This window comes from Numida meleagris, chromosome 2, assembly GCF_002078875.1.
Source record: "Numida meleagris isolate 19003 breed g44 Domestic line chromosome 2, NumMel1.0, whole genome shotgun sequence".
NCBI lineage: Eukaryota > Metazoa > Chordata > Aves > Galliformes > Numididae > Numida > Numida meleagris.
The window spans coordinates 127,601,741-127,623,802 of NC_034410.1; the positions used below are offsets into that span (position 1 = coordinate 127,601,741).

A 22,062-nucleotide genomic window follows, 5' to 3' on the forward strand; every position below is an offset into this window, starting at 1 on the left:
ACATGTTCCTATCTTCAACAGTAGGTGCACGAGAGATTCAACAAATAACTCTCATCAATCTCATTCAGACAGTTGCACAGGGAAAGGACTGGGGAGGGGGCTGAAAGAAGGGTAAAATGGTCTGAAGCAGGGCAGAATTCCCTTAACCAGTGAGACTCTCCCCTTCTGTCTTGCAGACTCAGCCAGTGCGTGATGCACACGGCCAGACCCAGTGGATGTAAATCTGAAAGCAAAGCAAGGGCACGGCCCCGCAGTGACTGCTGGTTCCACACAGAAGCACTCAGTGGCATGCCTGGAACTCCTAACAGGAACCACCTGCTCTCAGGCCTGCCAAAGAGTTATTGCTTTGCTCTGTATTAGCAGTTGTAACATATACAAACACTGAAGAGTCTTTTTAGAAGATGAACAAACCTTCCTCCCTTCCATGTATATTCAGGACCGGTTTTGTATCAGAGGAGGCAGATAAAATGTACTAAAGCCAAAGAGCATAAGTACATCTGGAACACAAACATCTTTTGTCACAGCTTCAATGGCCTATCTGTGTCCTGAAGAGCACAGCCCCTCGCCCCTCACAGTGTCACTTCCATAACAGCAGGCGAACATGTGGGAACCCCAGAGATGTGCAGTGTGCTGCTCTTCCCAGATCTGTTCAGCTGAAAACCTTGAATGCCTGGCATGGCTCATTTAGAGTCGCATCTTAGCACTTCAGTCCCACTTGTGAAAAGCCAAAAGCAGTCTACTGTCCTCTCAGAAAAGGTCTTCAGAAAAGCAGAAAGTATATGACCCAGAATAATTAACATACTGAGCAGAAATTCAACCGCACCTTAAAATCTGGGTTGTGAGAGTGATCCTTCTAAACCAGGCAATCTGGCCTGTGTTTTCCTAGCTGCTGTTTGTCATTCTGATATATTACATTTTTTTTTAATTTATTATGAGGTTTATATGATCATTATTGAAAAAAAAATCAATTTATAGCATAACATGCAAGGAATGATAAAAAAAATTCATTACAAAGGGTCATTCAGCGAAGCTCAAACTGATAGGAATTTGGCTAATGCTTGTCCGCTGAGAATATGTTTGTGTATTTGGCCTTCCCATAGCACTGAGCATTGTTGTCTTCATCTATTCATCACTTTTTCATTTTGGGAGCTCAACACGATGCACAGAACAGTTTTTAAGACTTGTATTAATACCAAATAGAAGCAAATGTCTTCAGAAATGCTCAGCACTGCAGGATTGCCACAGCCCATCTTTGAGCAGCACTGGCAGCACGCAGATCGCTGTGATTGCTGCTTGAATGCACACTGGGTTCCAAAAGCATTCTGCATTCCGAGACCCGTTCGAGTGGAGCCAAGAAGTGACCAGGAAGGGAGCACTGTGTGGATTTTTCCTCTGCCCTCACACACAATTTGCAGAAATGCAACTGGTGCTTAACTGCATCTTTTCCAGACCTCTTTGTAATTGTGCCAGCTCTTCCAGCCACATTCACTGGCCCTCACACATACATACATGCACTTTGTCAGGTACTGCCATCATATAAACTGATAAATGGTAAACTTTTTTCTTCACAGAAGCATTTTATTTTTGGTTTACACAGACACTTTTTAAAGTGCTCCCATGTAAAGTCCAATATTTAATCAGTAAGTCTGTGAGTCTGGCACAGGAAATTCAGAAAAATATCTTGGAAACATCATAGAGACACTGTAAATGAGATTAGGAAAAGAATATTACTATTCAGTAGAAAACTCTCTCACACCATTTCATATGCCTAACTCAGCTCAGGCATTCACAAGTTTCTTCCCTCTTCAAAGAAATCACACATTTTATCACTCTTCACCACGTCCATACCATTATCTGCATTTTGAAGAATCATCGAGGTGTCACAGGATACTTTTCAGCTTTTTATCCATATTCATGAGGCTCCTCCTGGAGGACCACAATTAGGCTGGAGCTGTGTTTTACTCTGCAGCTGACATCCAATCTCTCTGACAGGTTGCCCAAGCAGAGCTGATATTATTAACACTGCCCAAGATTCTCATTATGAGATGCCATGGTGAGATGCTCAGACGGATGGCAGCTCTTGTCCCTTCAGGCTGCACATTCCTGTTCCAACTGCTGCTACAGGCTGAAAATTTCTTCTTTCTGGAGGGGAAAAAAAGAAAGCTGCTCTCCCTTTCTCTCTCTCTTTTTTTTTTTTTTTTTTACAGAGATGGGATTGTGGACAATCTGCTTTTCCAGCATTAAAATTCCTGGTAATTTTTCCTGTAAGACTCTCTTCCTTCCTGCCCTCCCAGCTGGATATGTGACCCAGCTGGAGATGCTGATACCAGCCTCATCGCCTCTGGGCTGCCTGCCACCCAAGCACAAATCTGGCCTGAAAAACTACACTGCACATCCTTAGGAAAAGCTTCAAGGTCTCAACAGTTGAAGCTTTCCTGGGATTCTGACCTAGGCACACTGCTTCCCATCCCCTCCCAGCCAGGTGTGGGTGACTGTGATGTGTCTACAGCACTTCCACCTGCCCCAAGGGAAGCGGATATCCCAGGAACAGCAGGGCTTGGTTGGGCCCCAAAAATGCAGCCAGCAGAACCATTCCTCCAGGAGCACCACCATCACTGACAACCCGTGGGGACAGGGTGAGGTGGGTGGGATAGGGTGGACGTGGCCTGAAACATACTACAGATACTACTGAAATGGGTGGAAACATTCCCATTGGCTTCAGCAGGCTTTGGATGGGGTCCAGAGAGCAAAGGAGCAAATTGTGTCAGCAGAGGAATGCAGAATCCTGAGAATTACTAAAAACAAGCAGGAATCCTATCAGAAGCTGTTTCTGCTGACAGAATTGAAATAACCATCTGAATTTACGGTGCAAGAGAAGAAGACATAAAAGCTCCAGAAAACGGCTCCATCTGCACTGAAGTCAGGTGAGACCACCACATTTGCAGTTCACGTGGACCAGAAAGCCAACTCTGACAACTTCTGCTGGATGCTGCTTCAGAGGGGAGAGGTTAGGAAACTGAAGGAGAAGGCACAAACATAGAAAATTTCTTCTGAAAGTTAGAGACTAAAAACATCTGATGGAGAGTAAGCAGAGCTGGTTTGCCCAGACCTCCTGCTGCTTTAGCTGCCTTTCTCTGCCATGTCCCTGTGTAGAAATATATGATTGGAGGAGTGTTGTCCCAAACTGAATGTACCTTTTTATTACCTCAACCACATAGGCCTGCAAGCTTTCATGAGGGGCCTGAGGACTGAGAAAGGGTTTGAAGGCCTCACAGTGCCAAAATGGAGGTCATGAGCAAGAGGTCAAAATGCTCATTTTAAAGAAATGCTTTCTGAGAACCTGACGCCATTCCTCGAAGCTTAGCAAATCAACACGGCTACAGTCTGTTCAACTGCAGTTGATTACTGTCATGAAGTTATTTGATAAATTAACAGAACATCTGGCTCATGTTAACTCCTCCTAGGTTTATGCTTTCTGCTGATGAGAGGAGGGATCGTATTCCTTTCTCCCAGATATCTCAGGTCAGGTTTTGTTTCCCAATCTGCCCACATTCCTCTGATTGACCTCTGAGCCCTGCCCCACCCCACTCAGCATTGTATGTCCAGTTTGTTACTGGGCTCTTTACTTCCTCTCCCACAAACTTATTCTCCAACACACTGGTGAAGATACTAGCATAGGTTGCCCAGAGAGGTTGTGGGTGCCCCATCCTTGGAAGTGTTCGAGGCCAGGTTGGATGGGGCCCTGGGAAGCCTGATCTGGTTGGAGGTGTCCCCGCCCAGAGCAGGGGGTTGGAGCTGCCTGGGCTTTGAGTCCCTTCCAACCCAAGCCATTCTGTGATTCTGTGACATTCCCAAAATGTCAGACCTTCTCTAGATGAGCCCCTTGCTCATCTTTACTGATGCTTTAAAGCCTGATTACGTTTCCCATACACCAAGCATTCTGCCAGGGGTCACAGCTTTCTTTAAGCAGTGGTAGGAAAAAATCCTATTAATCATGTCGGTGGCAATCAAAATTCTGGTCAGGGAAAGTGAAATGTAATTACTTGCTTTCATCAGGAAAGCTGCTGCCCAGCACCTGAGTTTATTAACCAGACAGCATATCTGATCTGGGGACAGAAACAAAATGCCACCAGGTGTCAAAGGGGAGAAAGAGAAAATTTGCCCAGCTGGCCCACTGCCTTCTGAACTCCCTTCTCCATTAATCTGAGGCATGCTGCCCTAAAGGGTGGGGGGAGATGCAAATGTGAGGCCTCTTTTCTGGCCTCTGAAGAGGCTGATGAGGCTGTGCTGCTCACTGAGGGGGTCCAATGGGGTGGCAGAGCCTTGCCCCTTCCTCACAGCACAGGGCACCATGCGTGCACAGCCCTGCATTTAGCACACAAGACCCCTTATCCATTGTGTTTTGGGAATCGGGGAAAAAAGAGCAGGAGGCAAGAAAGTCTGAGCATAAAACTGGCCATTTAGGTCCATATTTTACCTTGGGTGCACAGTTGGACCTTTTTATTTTCCTATTTAAAAGGGCTAAATCTGACCTTCAATAAATATGAATATTTTCTTCATTATCAGAAATGTTCCCAAGGCTCAAGCTGTGTATTTTATTAGCTGAAGCTGTTAGCCTTAGCGTGGTTCATAACCATAACTAGGATAATGGAGCATGTAGCTAAAATAGTTATTGCTCCCTTTTGGAATTGAAAAGACCATTTCAGAAGTTTAAACAGCTTTGGATTTATCAGGAAAGTCTTCCCTGAGCTTTTCCCCTTGCCAGGAAAATTCCACTGAAAGAAATCTTCTTATGGTTTCCTCTGGAGAGGACTGTGCTGGGTTATTCCGGAGAAGTGCTCCAGGACGGGGGCTGGCTGCAAAAGGAGGCTTCGACTGCCTGTGCAAAATCATCTTTATGGCAGAATCCAGACCAGTGAAAGTGAACAAGCACAGAACTTCACCAGTAATTATATTTAAGATGACTGGCACACATTAATGAACTTAAGGGGAAAAAAAAGAATATTTAAAATCACCAACCAAAACTGAAGGACTCCTTAGCAAAAATGGGGGCCTTTCTGGAGGCTGAGATATTCAGCCACCCAACCTCCACCTCATCTGACTGACAGCAAGGATATTTGGATTTCTTTATCATATTCTTTTTGTGCCATTATGATTTAATGACCCAGTGGAATTTATTTATCTGAGACCCTTGGTTATCATGGATTCACAGAGTAGTTTTCTTCATTAAAAATGAAAACTGTTGAACGATCAAACAATACTGGAGATAAAGAGGGTATCTGACCAAAAACTGAAGCACAGAAAAAATCAGTACCAAAAGCCTTCCAATCTGATGTTATCAGAAATCTGAGTATTAAGATTTGTCTAGCAGCACAATGGACTAATTACATATGGCTTTCATGGTGCATACATTATTCATATTATTGGAGACAAAATAAGAACTAAAAAACATGGCTAAATGAATTTCCTTTCCAAAATGAAATGAGCAATTGCTTGCAGGAGCAGGTGAAACAGTTTTACCAGGGCTTTGAAAAAAGGAAAAAAAACAGTGGTCTAGCAAGGAGATTGAAAAGTCAAATGGTCAAATGGGTGAAAGTATTAATCAACTTTCTTAACTTAGGTATGAAACCAGAGCACCCTAACAGCACACAAAGCACTGTGCAGAGCTCATGGATGTTTGTTTAGCACGAGGAGAGCACCAGATGAGTGGTTCCTGGGGGACCTTGTGTACACCACCCCGTGCTCCCATCCATGGTGAGCTAAATGGATAGGGATTGCTGCGGTGGGTGGGGTAGCTCCGTCCCCTGGGACTCTCTGCAAATCTGTAAGAGTCAAAGGAGTTAGGATTACACCAGTGCTGTTTTGGACCATTGCCAAGGCAAGAAACATCTTTGTTATTTCCCATCTTTCATCCACCATGGTGTTTGCTCCAGGAAATGGGAAAAATCTACTTGTGCTCATGGGATAGCTGGCTTTCATTGCAGAGGGACTGCTCATGGGTAGGAGAAGCCATTCACATCAGACTCACATGAAATGGAAGCTTCAGCCTCAACTGTGCAGAGCAACCAATGCAGATACTTGAAGAGAGCCTACACCCTGAGAACAAAGCTGTGGTCCTTGCAAGCACAAGTACAGCTGTGATCCTTCTGCAGTTGGTGTCTTCTCTTGCCCTCTTTCTTTATGGTCATGGGTGACTTGCAGACAAGAGATGTCATTTAACCTTATCCACAGGTAGTTCCTGGTGGTATCAAACACAACTATAGCAGAGCTGGGGAACCTCCACTCCAAGCCAGAGAGCCCATGTTTTCCCTTCGCACACACAATGGCTCTGTTATTTATATTCTGCGTTATTGCTGGATGTTGCTGGGATAGGTAACATGCATGCCTCCAGGGGAATCTGAGATCCTGTTTTACCCTTTGAGTGGGACAGGTTTCCTGCTGCTGCATGTGCTCTTTTGGGTATTGCAAATGGGAATCCCATTTCCAGAGCATTTCTGCTCAGTGCCTGCATGAGAAGCCAGCTCAGCACGAGAGCCAAAGACTCCTGGGGGAGCCGGACCTGCTCTTTTGTCTGTCAAGCAAGCCAAGAACAAAGGAGGTGAAGGACAAGGCCAATGTCTGCAATTAGAAAATGGGAGGAAGGAAAGGATCGACTTTCCCATCATACTGATTTCCCAAGGGCATCACAAGCTGGGCTAACTTTCTCCTAAATTTTTGGCTTCTCACTTCCAGTCTGCTGCTTTCAGTCTTCAGCAGAGGCCCTGGGTTTCACATAAATAGGAGGAAACAAGGCAAGGGAGAAGTTTAAACAGCCCAAAAGTACTGAAAAATCGCCCATTTCCTTGCTTGGAAGATGCTTCCCAACCATTTCTACTTATCTATCCACACCTAAACATTTTTCTGTCCCCAGACTTTCCTCTATCCTAGGCATTTACTTCTATAGAAAAGGTTGACAGATTTTAAAGGAAGAGATACTTGGCTCAGACACAGGAAGATAGTTCATGAGGAAGGGCATCAATCTCTGCTGCGTCAGATCAAAGCACTTCTGTCATCTGTTATATAGTACACAAAATTGTCATGAAAGAAGTACAATATCATGAACAACTCAGGAGCTTCCCACAGCATTAAATGTTTAATGTCTCTACTGCTCATACAAGAGCTGAGCACAAAACTCAACTCCCCTGAACCAAGGAGCAACCCAAGGAGATGTGCTTAGACAGCAGCAGGTGGCACTGGGATCTGCTTAGCTGTCCCCGGTGACTGGAGTAATGCAGCTTCTGTCCCAGCCTGGAAGCAAACGAGATCTAGTTTTGTGAGGAAAAATTCTAAAGATTTCAAATATTATGAGGCCTTACCTGGAGCACTGCATCCAGATGTGGAGTCCTCAGTACAGGAGAGACATGGACCTGTTGGAGCAAGTCCTGAGGAGGGCCACAGAAATGATCCAAGGGATGGAACATCTCTCCTACAAGGACAGGCTGAAAGAGATGGGGCTGTTCAGTCTGGAGACAAGAAGGCTCCTAGGTGATCCGACAGTGGCCTTTCAGCATCTAAAAGGGGGCTATAAGAAGGAAGGGGACAGACTCTTTTGCAGGGTCTGTTGTGATAGGACAAGGGGAAATGGTTTCAAACTTAAAGAGGGGAGATTTAGGTTAGATATAAGGAAAAAATCTTTTACAGCGAGGATGGTGAGGCACTGGAACTGACTGCCCAGAGAAGTGGTGGATGCCCCATCCCTGGAGACGTTCAAGGTCAGGCTGGACAGGGCTCTGAGCAACCTGATCTAGCTGTGGATGTCCCTGTTCATTGCAGGGGAGTTGCACTAGATGACCTTTAAAGGTCACTTCCAACTCTAAGGATTCTATGATTCTGTGATTACTGAAACACATCTTTGAACACCACCTGCACAGCCTTAATTTTTTTGTAATCTATAAAGAGCCACAGCATACTAAAATCCGAGTTAAAACTTTTGGAGGCCTCTTTCCTCATGCCCTGTAGTGCTGTAGGCACAATACTGAGGTGTTACTTGCTTTAAAATGTGCTTCAAATCTTCCTTAGGAGGTTAGGTGCTATCATAGAGTCAGAGAATCATAGAATCTCTTGAGTTGGAAAGGATCCTTAAAGGTCATCTTGTCCAACTCCCTAACTATCCACCATATGAACCCTTGAACTCTGCAGAAACCTTAATTCTGCAATTAGAAAATATGACTAGCTATTGTAGGTGGACAGTGTGGGTGAGAAAAACCCAGGCTGGCCACAGCTGGCTTTCGGCTTAAGCCTTCAGCCCTGCACCTAACTCTTTGCTGCTCTGCAAATACAACAGCTCCTTTCACTGCTGTGTAATGCCACCGGAGTAAGATAAATGAGCTCAGCTCCTTCTACAAAGAGCATAATGCCATTTTTCAAGTCCATAACACTAAAAGAAAGAAAAGGAAAAGGTATCAGGCTGCCAGCAGCACACAGAACTGAATTTTTCTTTGTCTGGAAACAATACAAGATTCATATGCAAAGTCCAAAGAGGACACAAAGCTGAGGGCTGGGTGCACAAAGGGCCCTGCAAAGCCCTGCGCATGATCCCTCTGAGCCCACATGCACACCATAAGAACTGCTGGTTGAGGAAATCCCAGGGACAGCCACGGCTTGATAAGATAATCCAGGAGAGGAGGAGGCAAGTGGATGTCAGACAAAGGGCAGCACGCGATACATCAAGCGGCACAGTGCGAGCTGCAAGGAGCTGCAGCCAGCTGCTGAGGGCAAGCCACAGACAAAAGATGAATTGAGCCTAAATAATAGCCCTTGGGGAGGAGCAGAATCACCACGCCTTGAAGAGCAACACACTGAGTCTGTCAACCCCCTGACAAACGCCAAATGCCAGTGACTCCCAAATGTGCAAGAGGCAAGCAGTACTGGCTAACCTTCTGGAGGATAAACAGAGATTTAAATAGCTCAGTTTGAAAAGAAAATCCTCAAAAAGAGTTGGTATCTGAGATGTGCACTGGAGATACCTGAGTACCAACCTGACAGCAGCAGAGCTGAGAATTGAACAAAGCTTCTTTGACAATCTGACATGGTCCCATCAGGTCTGGATATACTGAGACTCAGTGAAGTATTTGCAGAAGGCCGTATAACAGCCTCTCCCTACTTACAGCCCTGTCTTTAAAATCCAGTAATTCATAGACTGCAAGGTTAGGAATAGCTTTTTACTACCACTGGGATATGGTTTCACAGTACCAATGGGATTGGCACTTTGTTTCAAGGAATTACACAGTACAGACTTCTTCATTGTGATTTAGCTTCCAAATGGCTTAAGAGCAGACCTAGACCATGGGCATGGGAAAACTTGTGGGAAACCACCAGAAAGCTGGATTAAGATCCTGCTGCCATTCAGAGGCCAACAGGTTGTTACAAAATGCTCGTATTCCATGTGTCCAGGGTCATGCAGAGCTTGTTGTACACAGGGCTGGGTGGCTGTGCTCTGGTCTTTGTCATCCCAAGTTGCTCTGAAAGTGTGACACATTCAGACTGGAGGTCCCAACAATGCACACTTCTCAAGTGCCACTTGGTGAGGTACTGGAACAGGCAGACCAAGGAGATGGTGGAGTCACCTTCCCTGGAGGTGTTCAAGAAACATGTAGATGTGGCACTGATGAGGGACAAGGGTTAGTGGACATATCCATATGGACAAGCACTTGGAAGCAGGATACGCAGGGGCCAAGGGCTGCATTATCCTCACCGTATGAAGGATGGAGTGACCCATCATTGTGAATCAAAACGTTGAAACTAGTTGATTCATCTATACGTCTGCCCACCACAGGACAAAGACAAGATTAGGCTCAGAGGTCCTTGGTGAAGTGGATCCTGTTCCCCATAATCCAGTAACACAGCTAGTGGTTTTTCTCCCAGTATCAGTTGCAGAATTAGAGTTTTAACCTACTTTAAACTCATCTCAGACCTGGAATCTTCTGAACAGAATAAATCTCCATTAACTCCATGGGAGACATTCATCTCTATGCTACTTTTAGATGTACACATACATTGTGGGATCAGAGCATGAGCATAGAGGTAACCTGCAAAACGAAGTCATGCTTAGGTTCAGAAACTTTCATACCTTTCCTGACAAGTTTGCCCTGATCCTGCAAGCTTTTCCAGCATTTCCCAATCTGTGCCAGTGGAGCTAAAATGCTGCGTCTGCAGGTTTACAGCCCCGTGCTCCTCCAGGCCCTCTTGCTATAGCCAGGGCTCTCAAAAGCACTGAATTTACATTTCACTGGGGTTCCACTGTGTTTACGCTTCTCTAGTGGCTCATGGATTTATGGCAGGTTACTGGGAACCTTGAGCGTAGAACAGATTTAAGAGCTCAAAGTCTCCGGCAGCAGGGAGCACTTCAAAGTCAATCCACGCCATCCAGCGCCCTCGCTCTGAGAATGATGTACTTGCTTTTGGTGCCTAATGCAAAAGGCCAACCTGGCAACCTTGCAGCCCAGGTGGCCAAGAAGGCCAATGGCATCCTGGCTTGTATCAGGAATGGTGTGCTGAGCAGGATGAAAGTGACAGCAGAAAAGCACAAGGCTGAGAGCTACAGATGAGGAGGATATGGTCATGCTGAATTGAGAGACCAAAGTCTTTGCAGTGCCTTTTCTATAAATGAGACGCAATACGCAAACCTCTGACAGTGATAGCTTTGAAGTACTGATTTACTAAAAACAAAAAAAGAAAATGAACCTCTTCCTGTGATTAATTATTCAGTTCATCCAGAAGAAGGGGAGAAAAGAGTAAAGGAAAAAACAGGAAGCGCATAGATGTTGCTGCTGAAGTGTGGCTTCAGCTCATGTGAAAAGAATGTGCAGGAAATGTATATCGAAGGTACCCATGCAACAGCAGCACAATCAGCAGCAGCCATCCACCATGCCACCACTGGTTTCTGCACTTATGACCACAGTCTGTGTACACATTTCTGTGGGTGGACATCCGGTCTCTGCAGGAAGGGAACCGTGATGTCAAAATTCAAACAGAGATGGTTCATCCAGTTCATCCTTCCATTGCTGGTGTGCAATCTGATGCAAAATAAATAGCTGAAGTGATACTGAATCCCCTGAAGTTAAACTCTTTCATTTTCAGCAGTTTAAGAACAAGACAGAGACGTTTATATTTTACTGTGCTGATGAGGGTGGCTTGGATGCTTTTCTCCTTAACCGGAATGGCGCAAAGAGTTGATTGTAATGATTTTAAAGTATCACACAGCTCCCTTGGTAGAAAGAGGGATTCTTTATAGGGGGATGATGCTTTCTCAAATATTATGATCACGTTTAATCCAAATGTATTTGGAACACAGCAGGAAAATGTATTACTTCAAAATTGGACTCCTACTGCAGAAGATCAAGTTAAGAAACTCAGCTTATCCTTCAATTAAAGCAGATTGGAAAGAGTGGTCAGTATATGAGCAATAAAATGTATGAACCTCCATAGCTTTTCTAAAGTTGAAAGCTATTTTCTGTCCGTAGGGTGCTGCTGGATAGGAGAGTTTGTGAAGTGGTGCCAGCGAACCTCCTGTGCTGATGGGAATGTACTTGGTCCTGCCTCTCCCATCAGTGCTGCTCCGGAGGAGAAAGGACAAAAATGAGTCTTTGGGATGAGAGGGCAGGAGCTAAGAAGGAGAGGAGTCCCACAGGGCTTGCCAAAGGCTGGCCTGAAACTTGGAATGAATGTGCTGAAAGAAGCCAAATGGTGTTTTATGAAAATATGCAAGTCATAAGGAGATGGAATGAATAACCTTCAGAAACACAGCTTCCCTGAAGAAGGAGTGAAAAGGGTCATCATTTTGAAGAGTGGAGTATAAAAGGTCTGTTTCTTGGAGGTCCATTTCAATCACATCAGGGAGAGCAAGTTAAATACAGCTGCAGAGATGGCTGCTGTACTTGAGCCCATCAGATTCACAGTGAAAATCCTGCTCAGTCTCCCTTCCATTCTCTTAGAGCTGGTATTTACAGTGAATAAAACACATAATTAGGAAAGCAGTTGGCAAAAGCTGTGATTTATAATATTAAGTAATTAAGCAGCACTGGACTGATTTGGATGCAGTTCTGAAAAATCTACATAATGAAACAGTACCACTTGACATTAAAGACGAACTTTCCTCTGGTTTTATTTCAGCCACTATTCAGGGAGATATGACATTGTTTCAACTGACTGTTTGGGGAACTTGGGCCATACAAAAGCAGACTTCTTCCGACTACCTTTGCAACCAGCAGCAGGGCCATGCCAGCCTGGTTTGAGCACCTTGGCACTGTTGAACCCTGTTTGCAAGAGCAAAGTAGTGTTCCAGCCCACTCATTCCCCTGCTGTGGTGGGAGAGATGTGCCACCTGCATGGTTTAATGGCTTATGGGTACCTGGGGACGGTCCTTGTGCACTCTCCGATTCCCTGTTATGAGAGATGGCACAGGATGTCACAGGATGGCAGGGTCCTCTGTGCCCCTCAGGCCCACCCTGCTTCAGCAGGGACACCCAGAGCAGGTGGCCCAGGCCCATGGCCAGGCGGCTTCTGAACATCCTCAAGGAGGAGACCCCACAGCCTCTGGGCAACCTGTGCCAGTGCTCCGGCACCGCACAGCACAGCAGTGCTGCCTGGTGCTCAGAGGGAGCCCCTGTGCTCCAGTTTGTGCCCACTGCCTCCTGTACTGGCACTGGGCACCACTGAAAGGAGCCTGGCTGTGTTCTGTTGGCACCTTCCCTTCAGGTATTTATGGGCATTGATGAGATCCCCCTGAGCCCGCTCTTCTCCACGCTGAGCAGGCCCAGCTCTCTCAGATTCTTCCCACAGGAGAGGTGCTCCAGGCCCTGCAGCATCTGGTAGCCCTCTGCTGGACTCTCTCCAGTGTGTCCAGGACACTCTCGTGCTGGGGAGCCCAGAACTGGACCTGGTTCTCCACTCTGCCAACACTACGCAGAGTAGAATAATGACCTCTCCTGACCTACTTGGAACACTTTGCCTAATGCAGCCAAGAATACCATTTGCCTTCTTAGCAGCAAGGGCATGTTACAGGCTCATGTTCAAGTTGGTGTCCACCAGGAACCTCAGATCCTTCTCTGCAGAGCTGCTGTCCATCTGGGTGCCCCCAGCATGTACTGGTGCCTGGGGCTGTTCCTCCCAGGTGCGAGACTCTGTACTTCTCCTTGTTGAACTTAATGAGGTTCTCGTCAGCTCGTTTCTCCAGCCTGTCAAGATCGATCTAGATGGCATTAATGATGATGTTAAACAGGACTGGACCCTGGGGAACACTGCTTGCTACTGACTCCGATTAGAGGACATCCCTGCTGGCACACATCCCTAGCACAAAGGGTGGCAAGGCTGAGCCCTTCCAGCCTCCTGCAGGTTTGGGGCAGTGTAGGGCAGAGGGAAGGATGGGTCCATGGGCTATGCTGCTTGATGGCTCTGGTGTGCTGGGTTAGCTTTGGCTCAGCAGCAGACACCCCAAACAGAGGCAAGATGGATCCCACCTTAAACTGAGCCTGAAACCATCTTCTCTTAATTTAGGGAAAGAAATAGACACCAGCTAAGATGACGGAGCAGCCACGCCATCATAGTAATGCATTTGTTGTTTGCTTTTTATTTTTGGTCTGTTAGTGAGCACTGGCATTTAACTCTAATGGAGTCATTTTACCTCTTTCCATGATCTTTCATGATTTTAGAGCAGAGGAAGAAATCAAAGCAAAAACAAAGTTACATGCCCATCACGCACACATGTAGAGTGCTACCAACAATTTTTCTTTTAAAAGATCCCAGCTTTGATGTTTAATATTTACTATAGTTAAAAAACGATGCATTAATTGTAAGTCTGTTCTCATTTATGCCCTTTAATTCCAGCCAGTTTAGATAACTGAAGTGTCTGGTTTAGTTTTGCTTTCTGCTTCCCCGCGCTAACACAGCGGCGCTTTGTTTGTGGGCTCCGGCACTGCAAGCAAAGTGTTCAGATAAACGGTTCATGCCTGGAATTGTTAAACATTTGAGGAGCCTTCTGTACACAACAGAACTTTGAAGTCTTCATAAACATAAAAGATATTATTTTAATCAATAACTCACTGGTAACGGCAGGAATTTTTAAAAGTTAATGCTTATTCCAAGGGGCTGAATTGAGATGCTGCAATGGGTGCTGAATTGCAGGAACTGGATCTTCATTTTGGCAAGCAGGTTTCACAGAGCACTTTGTATCGGATTCAATCCCGCAATCACTCTTCACGTCCCTTGGTCATTACTCCTCAGATGAAACACCGAGGAGACAGAGAATCCCCTGTGCTTTGCCTGCAGCAGGCAGACGTTGTCAATACTGCTATTATAGCTACCTACACAGCCAGCAAGGGTTTTTTTGTGCTGTCAGCAATCTGCACATCAAAACATGCTCAGAGCAGGAGTGAGAGCTAATGAGCTGCCTCCTTTGTGCAGTTTTATCAGAGATCAACAGACCTGGGCGTATGAAAGGCCCCTGTGTAACTAAAGGCAGCAGTGGAAAATTTCTGATGACATGAAATATCAGAAAAGGAGTTGCTTTTTTAAGCAACATTTCTACTGTAGCTGTTTATTTCTACCAGCTGTTTCAGGATTCTGAGGCGAGATAACAAACATCTTTCTGCTCAATCAATGTAAAACCCCTATTTTTATCTTTGTTTATATCATTTATTCTCAGTCTCAGCAATTAAGCAACAATGTTGGGAGTAGTCAGGGAGAAGTGTTTAAAATGAATAAGATGAAGTCCAGGCCAGGAAAACACACCCAGTCACTATCGTATTTGCCTTCAGCCTCCTTCTCAAAGCTCACCTTGCTGCAGTGCTTTCAAAACAGGCCATGCCTTATCACTGATACACTAAAGTAAATTTGTTTTTTGTCCTTCCTGCTCTTTTTTTTCCACTGTCGCCACTACTTCCAGGTTAGATACAGCTCCATTGCCCACCACACTAGGTCTCTGATCAATAGGATGGTTCTCATGGCAGAAATGCCATTGGGAATGGAAATGCAGGGTGGGTTTACTACCCTGAGACTGCCTGACCCATTCTTAAATCACTTCTTGCACTGTTTTGCTTTTCTGTTCATCTGGGTATTGGCTTCCTCCATCCCATTTGTTCCTTTCCTTGGGTTCCCAAGGACAAGGATAAGAGGGAGGGATGGTGGGGGGATGCTCCAGGGCTTTGTGGTCTCTCAGCGATGTTGGGTGCTCTGCAGCATTGACTGGATATAATGGACCCCATGGTTCTGTCCATACTCCCCATACAGCTATCGAGCTAGGGGGGAAGGTAGAGAAAGCCATGGAACAGAGAAACATGCTCCACTGTGTCTCAGCTTTAAACTTGGAACTCATTTTGATGTCACAATTATTTGAAGTGGCTGTCTTCAGAAGAAGAAGGAAATCGTGATTCTGCAGTATTTGTACAGCTCTGAGACCGCTCAAAGGCTCTCCTCAAAACAAAGCCAATGTTGTCCTGGTGACAATGCCGATTTATAGCCTCAAAGACAACATCATCAACTTAGAAGCACTCAGACCTCATCAAGCTCACTTATTTCAGGAAATCAGAGTCAAGGCTCAACCTGGGAGGAAGTGGTTAAATCTCTGCATGTTGAACCATATAAAATGTAAAAATCATCTCTCCTTTGGAAAGAGATGAACTAGTTCTGTTTCTTCTGCCTTGCAGACTGGCTCTTCCTTAGAGCAGCTCTGGGAGCTATTTGAAGAACACCATTTTCTTGTAACTATGAGAAACCCCTGTCCTCCGTGTGTCTCATTTCAGCAGGCAATTTTGCTGCTGGTGATGTGAGACTAAATAAAAGCTGCAGGCTGGTGCCACTGGAGGGATGTTCAGTTTACAGCATGGATGTTTTGCTGCGTGGCTTTCTGAGGCATCCTCTGACATGTAAGATGCACTAGCAGGAGGAATTTTTCCACTAGCAGAGTTGCCCAGAGGACAAGCATGAAGCTTTCGGACACCCCAACAGCTTTCCTGCATCCAGGATCAAGTCAGCACAGCAATATATACATCCCTCCAGGAGCCTGATGCTTCCGTGCCCTGAGCAGACGCAGCCCTGCAGGCAGAACTGCAGCAAGCACCTGACCCAGAGAGGAGGTTATCCTCTGCAGGCTCATGTTGAAGAGCACTTCTCACAGTAAGCGCCTGCTGTTTGCAAATTAGTTACTTTTCTTGTGGCCAACCATGTAAACTCAACCTTGAAATGAGAAAGCAGTTTTATTGCTTCTCCTCCTGCAATAAATGCCTCCCAGGCCCACACAGGTCTTTCCCACACATCAGTGACACCAGGGATTGATGTAGGGTAAACCACAGATCTGAATCAACTCTCAGCAAGCTCTCACTCCTGATAGACCTAAACTGCCTTGCATTGTGCACACAGCTGATACTTCTGCTCTTCTACACTGCTGAGTCTGCACTGGTGGGAACCAATCATTGTCCTGATTTGGGACCACCCTGCGGCTCCATATTGGGCTGCCCAGGCCCTGTGGGCTCTCCCCCTTGGCTCCTCTGCATACTGGCCCCATCCCCATTTTTTGTCTTAGAATCATAGAATCATAGAATTAGCTAGGTTGGAAAAGACCTACAAGATCATCCAGTCCAACCATCCACCTACTAACCTCACTAAACCATGTCTCTCAACACTATATCTAAATGTTTCTTGAACACCTCCAGGGACAGTGACTCGAACACCTCCCCGGGCAGCTCATTCCAGCACCTGACCACTCTTTCAGAAAAGTAGTATTTCCTAATGTCCAGCCTAAATCTCCCCTGGTGCAACTTGAGGCCATTCCCCCTTGTCCTGTCTCTAGGTACATGAGAGAAGAGGCCGACCCCCAGGTCACTGCAACCTCCCTTCAGGTAGTTATAGAGAGCGATAAGGTCTCCCCCGAGCCTCCTCTTCTCCAGACTGAACAATCCCAGCTTCCTCAGCCGCTCCTCATAAGGCCTGTGCTCCAGACCCCTCACCAGCTTTATCGCCCTCCTCTGAACACACTCCAGGGCCTCAATGTCTTTCTTGCAGTGAGGGGCCCAAAACTCGAGGTGCGGCCTCACCAGTGCTGAGTAGAGAGGGACAATGACTTCCCTACTCCTACTGGCAACACTATTTCTGATACAAGCCAGGATGCCATTGGCCTTCTTGGCCACCTGGGCACACTGCTGGCTCATGCTCAGCCAACCGTCTTGGCACTACCCTTCTCCCCAGTCCACTCCTTGAAGGAATGCAGTGCCTTCCATCAAAGGTAAAGGAGTCTTCTACCTACCCCACCTCAGTGTATGCGGAGGCTGTATGGTAGGGAATTTCTTTGGGAAAACATTCACATGAACATGTGCATTAATCCTGCGCTCGTGGAAGTCCCCTTCTGTCCTGATGCATCCCCATCACGAAAGGTTAATTGTGACCACTGTGCATTCATAAGGAGGAAACCTCAGTGCACTGCACTTTTCTTTCAGGAATGACGATGGCTATGTCCCTCTTTTCAGTTCTTTGCAACGTTCCTTGTCCTTTTGCAGTTTTTGGCTCCATCTTTCACATATGCTAGTGGTCAGTTCTGCTGTTACACCCAAGCCAACAATTTTGCTGCCAAGGCTGAGATTTTGTGGGTTCAAGTGGCAAATCAGGATGCATGGGTAAACACATTTTTTTAAACAAGCCTTCTTAGCAATTTGCTTAAAAACAGAAAATCAGACACACAATAAACTATTTAATCAACATTTTAAACATACTGTTACCTCCATCTGGCCTGAGGATTCACCATTGTGTGGGGTCTTGCCAGGTTGTTTCCACTACACTAGAATAGATGAGAAGAGCAAGGTGTTTCCTCGGAACAGTGGTGTTTGTTTATCACACAGCTTATACACAGAATCATGTTTCCTTGAGCACAGAGCACACACAAACAGGAGCAGGTTCCTTGCTTGGCAGTCTACGGGCCTTGCTGGGAGTATCATGCCCAGCAGAAGCTCCGTCTCCTGGCTTGCTCCCAGCGGCTGCACACTCCCAGGTCTCCTACTACAGCCTTTCAGTGACTCCATAATAAATTCATTCTCCTGGAAAGATAGGGAGTTATTTTTAAACACACACACACAGAGTAATCAATCCATCGCCCAGCCCCACGCTACCAGGGCCTCTGGGGTAACCTTCCACCCACATGGCTTGGCTTCTGCTCAAGCCTTGTAGGCAGAGCCAGGTGCCACGCTGCAATTACACAGAGGTGTATTAATTGTGTCTGCCACTTAGTAAACATGAGTATCAAACTGCCTTTCGCTTTGGCTTCTGCCGGAGCAAGAGGTCAAGGATTTGTGTCAAGGTGAGAGGCAGCAGCATGTACCAGGTACCAGCCACTGTGAGACCTTCAGATGGATCCCATCCGTCAAGAAGGGGCATGTAAAGACAGTTCAGGCTCTCTAAGCTTATCTACTGCCAAAGTAGATATTCCTGTATTTACACCCACCTCAGTGCTTAGTCCTGTGCTAGCCTCACTCACATTCAGGGAGATGAGGAAGGCATGAGTCCCAAGGCAGAGCAGTAAGGAGGAGCCATGAGACCACTACAGGTTACTGGTGGGCTACACAGGAGGAGAGCTGCAAGTCTCTTGTGCTGAAGGGGAAAGGTGGGCAGGGGCTGAGGCACTGCTTCTCCAACATCTCGGAGAGAAGTTCAAGGCACAGGTCTTTCTGCTCACCACCACTCTGATATCTGAACATAAACACTTATGGGAGGAAATCAGTAGGCAGGAAAGGAGGAGCTCGTCTGGGGCTGGGCTGAGGCTACCAAAGAAAATCCAGCCCAGCACAGGCAAAATCAAAGCTGCTAAAGGCCGCTCCTCTCTATTAACAAAGGAGCCCACAAGTCCTATTTTAAGCTGTTCTTCAGAACAAAACCCTCATGTGTTTGGTGAAGAGGCTTCTAATATGGGCACCATCCCACCTACAGGGTGAGCACGAGCTTCTTCCTGATCGCCTCTCAGGAGCAGAGACAGCTCCAGGTTCCCATCGGAGCTAGATGTGCTCTCCTTAGCACCAGTTTCATTTGTGTAGGCTGCCACTCCATTTCACAGGGCTTCAAATTTGTTGTGGAGCAGAAAATGGTTTTCAGGGAAAAGTAAACACACCGTGTACTTTCACACTGATTAAAACCAACTCTCCAAGGCAGGTCAGCCAAGGTAAAACTGTGTTGAAAGCAAGGCAAAACATTTCAAAGCAGAAGTGATTGGGCAAGTAGGAGTGAATACCTTCTAAAATGTAAGAAAAAAGTACAAATTGTGCTGTGGCACTTTAACAAAGTGCTTTCCCATGTAAGAATAGAAAAAATAATTAAATACTCTTCTTCAGAGCTACAGAAGGAATTGAATTTATGAAGATGGAGGTGAAGTGTCAATATTAACGTACAGATCTACAAGGAACTGCTTTGCAACAGAGCTCCCAGGCCTAAGAGAGGGACACATCTTCTGACATGTCAGCAGTCACACAGCTGATCCCTTCTCCACAGCAAAGACTGTTAGAAAGAAATTGCTAATAACATCAAAACACTGTATTTTAATATTAAACAGATATAGGGACCCAAGTGCCCCAAACATGTATGTGGGATGCAGGGGATGCCATGGCTGCTGCTGGATGGACAGCAGCTACATGGGGACAGCAGGTCACCACATAGCAGGGCCACACTGCAACCACAGAAACAGGGACAGTGCAAGGCTGCTTTTGGAAAGAAGGCATCAAAGTATTATTTCTATATGGTTTCAAAGTAGGCAAAGTTTCCTTGGCATTGATGCCTTGTCTCTCCAGCCTGCTGTCATTAGGGCTGGTGTTTTGGAGGCACAGAGCAGAAGCTGTGGCTCTCCATGGTGGATATTTGGCAGTTAAAGAGCCACTGACAGGAAAGGCAATCCCAGACAGAGACTCTGTATGGGAAAATAAAGAACACTAATTTTAAAATCGATTTTTTATGATATGGTGTTCCTCAAGATATGGCTTTGGTCATAGCCCAGCAAGTTAAAGCAAATACTTTGGGGTGATTCAGTCACCAAACCCACTTAACTCCAACGCTGCCCATGCAGAGCATTCTTTTCTACATTTAGCCTGGAGTTTCTCAACATCGTTTGCACCAGAACAAGTGCTTACTTGGCATAGGAAAACACAAAACATTATGTCTGTGTAGCTCCTGCTGGAGCAGGCAAGCCAGCCATGTTCTTCCAGACACACAGGGGATGTTGGGAAAAGAGGAAACGAAGGGGAAGATTTGCTGAGATGCACTGAGGTGCATTCCCCTGTGGGTTTAGAGGTGGCTGCTTCAACCCAACAGTCTCAAGCAACAAACCAGCCCCTACAGCTCCAGCACAAAGCAGTGCCAAAGAGAAGAGCCATTTTAAAATTAAAAATAAAACCTAGAGCACTGAGCGTTGTACGGATGCCCCTAGATCTCCTTTACCCAACAATGCTCAGACATTTCCTCTTCCGATGTTTCCTGGCTGGGACATCAGCTCTTCCCAAATGTTGAAATGTTTCTCACTTATCTGGTGTGTGAAAGACTTGAAAACAAACACAAGAGAAGGAACCAAGATGGTGTGGCACAGACACGATCTCAAAGAAAGAAATGTGTGGGTTTTTTTCTTCTCCTTTTCAATCAAAATTGGAGTTACTCTCAACAACAACAGAAGACATTTCAGGCAGAAATGGGATTTGTTAAAATTTACTAGCATCTCTGAGTGTATCCTTTCATACACACTAATGGCTAATCCTCCTTGCATCCCTAATCTACTCTGCATCTTTGCTGTATCTGGTCACAACACACTGCAGGCTAATTCTGTGCTGGCTGAGTAACATGTCTTCGTCAATTACAAATCTAGAAATGTTCAAACTCCCTGAATATTTTCTTAGATTCTTGCATAGGGTGAACAGAACCTTCCCCTAACAGATACACCATACATATGTTTATGTATGTTTATTTATTTTGTACATGCATACAAAAATTGTTATATCATTTCCTTTCTTACTGCTCATTGTAAGAGAAGATCCTGTCAGGGTGCCTGCACAGACTGAAGGGGAGGAATTCTGCACAGTGCTGAGGGGGAAAGCTGGGAGCCCAGAGTCCACATGTCCAGCTCATCCCCAAGGCTGCTACTGGAGGGAACTCAGATCCCACAAAGGGCAGCTGCAGGGACCCCCAGGGCTGTGCTGGACCTGGTCCCAGCACCAGGCAGGGCCTGCTCCCAGTGCCTCGTGGATTCTGGTCCCAGCACTGCATGGTCTAGAAACGTGTCTGCATCCCCACTGCCTGGGCTGTAGGCCCTGGCACAGCTCTAGTGCCAGCACCCGGCTGCACTGTCACCGTGCCCACACAGCATGTCCGGCAACCCCCACTTAAACTAACAGCTAATTAGATTTCTCTAATGAGACAGTGTGCTTTAACTGGCTGGAAGAGGAGATGGGGTGGCAAGTCTACTGGCTTCGTTTTCAGGATCAACCAAAATGAGTCATTGTCCCAGCTTTCTCCCAGCTTCAGGCAGATTATTTATGCATTTGTTTATTTAAAGTTTGTTCGCTTTCCTTTTTTAATTAAAAGAGAATGAGTATAATTTCACTGAAAAAAAAATCTCATTTTAAGTATTCCAGTCTAGACACAGTTAGCTTGACAACAAGAATGCGGGTGCAGGGATATCAGAAAAATTATTGTTATTGCAAAACGTTGTTACTAGCTGTTTTTGCTATGCTGTTAAAAATGAGTAAACCAGCAGCTGTTATTTTTGGATGGGTTTTATTTAGAAAAGGTCTGAGTGCAGAAAATTGAAACCCAGGCTTTTGTATGCTGTGGCTTTGCTGGTTGGAAGCAGCTCCCCTCAGCTCCAGTACTCCCAGACTGACGTCTGTATCTGCAGGCAGGTGTTACAGATGTTGTAGGAGCTGTATGCTTGGTATGGAAGAACTTTTCACAGCAGGCATCAGTGGCCAGGAAGAACTAACGGGATTAAAAGTCACCTCACAGTGTCACAGGATCCCGGAATGGATGGGGCCTCTGTGCCCCTCAGGCCCACCCCTGCTCCAGCAGGGACAC

At 45.9% G+C, this 22,062-nt stretch overlaps 1 long non-coding RNA gene across 1 annotated transcript; it reads right to left on the reverse strand.

Moving 5' to 3' along the window:
• LOC110394448 lies at positions 1,538 to 17,838 on the reverse strand. Its single transcript, XR_002435627.1, has 2 exons — positions 17,745 to 17,838; positions 1,538 to 2,142 (listed from the first exon to the last, which is right to left on the reverse strand). It is a non-coding gene; the product is annotated as an uncharacterized LOC110394448 (long non-coding RNA).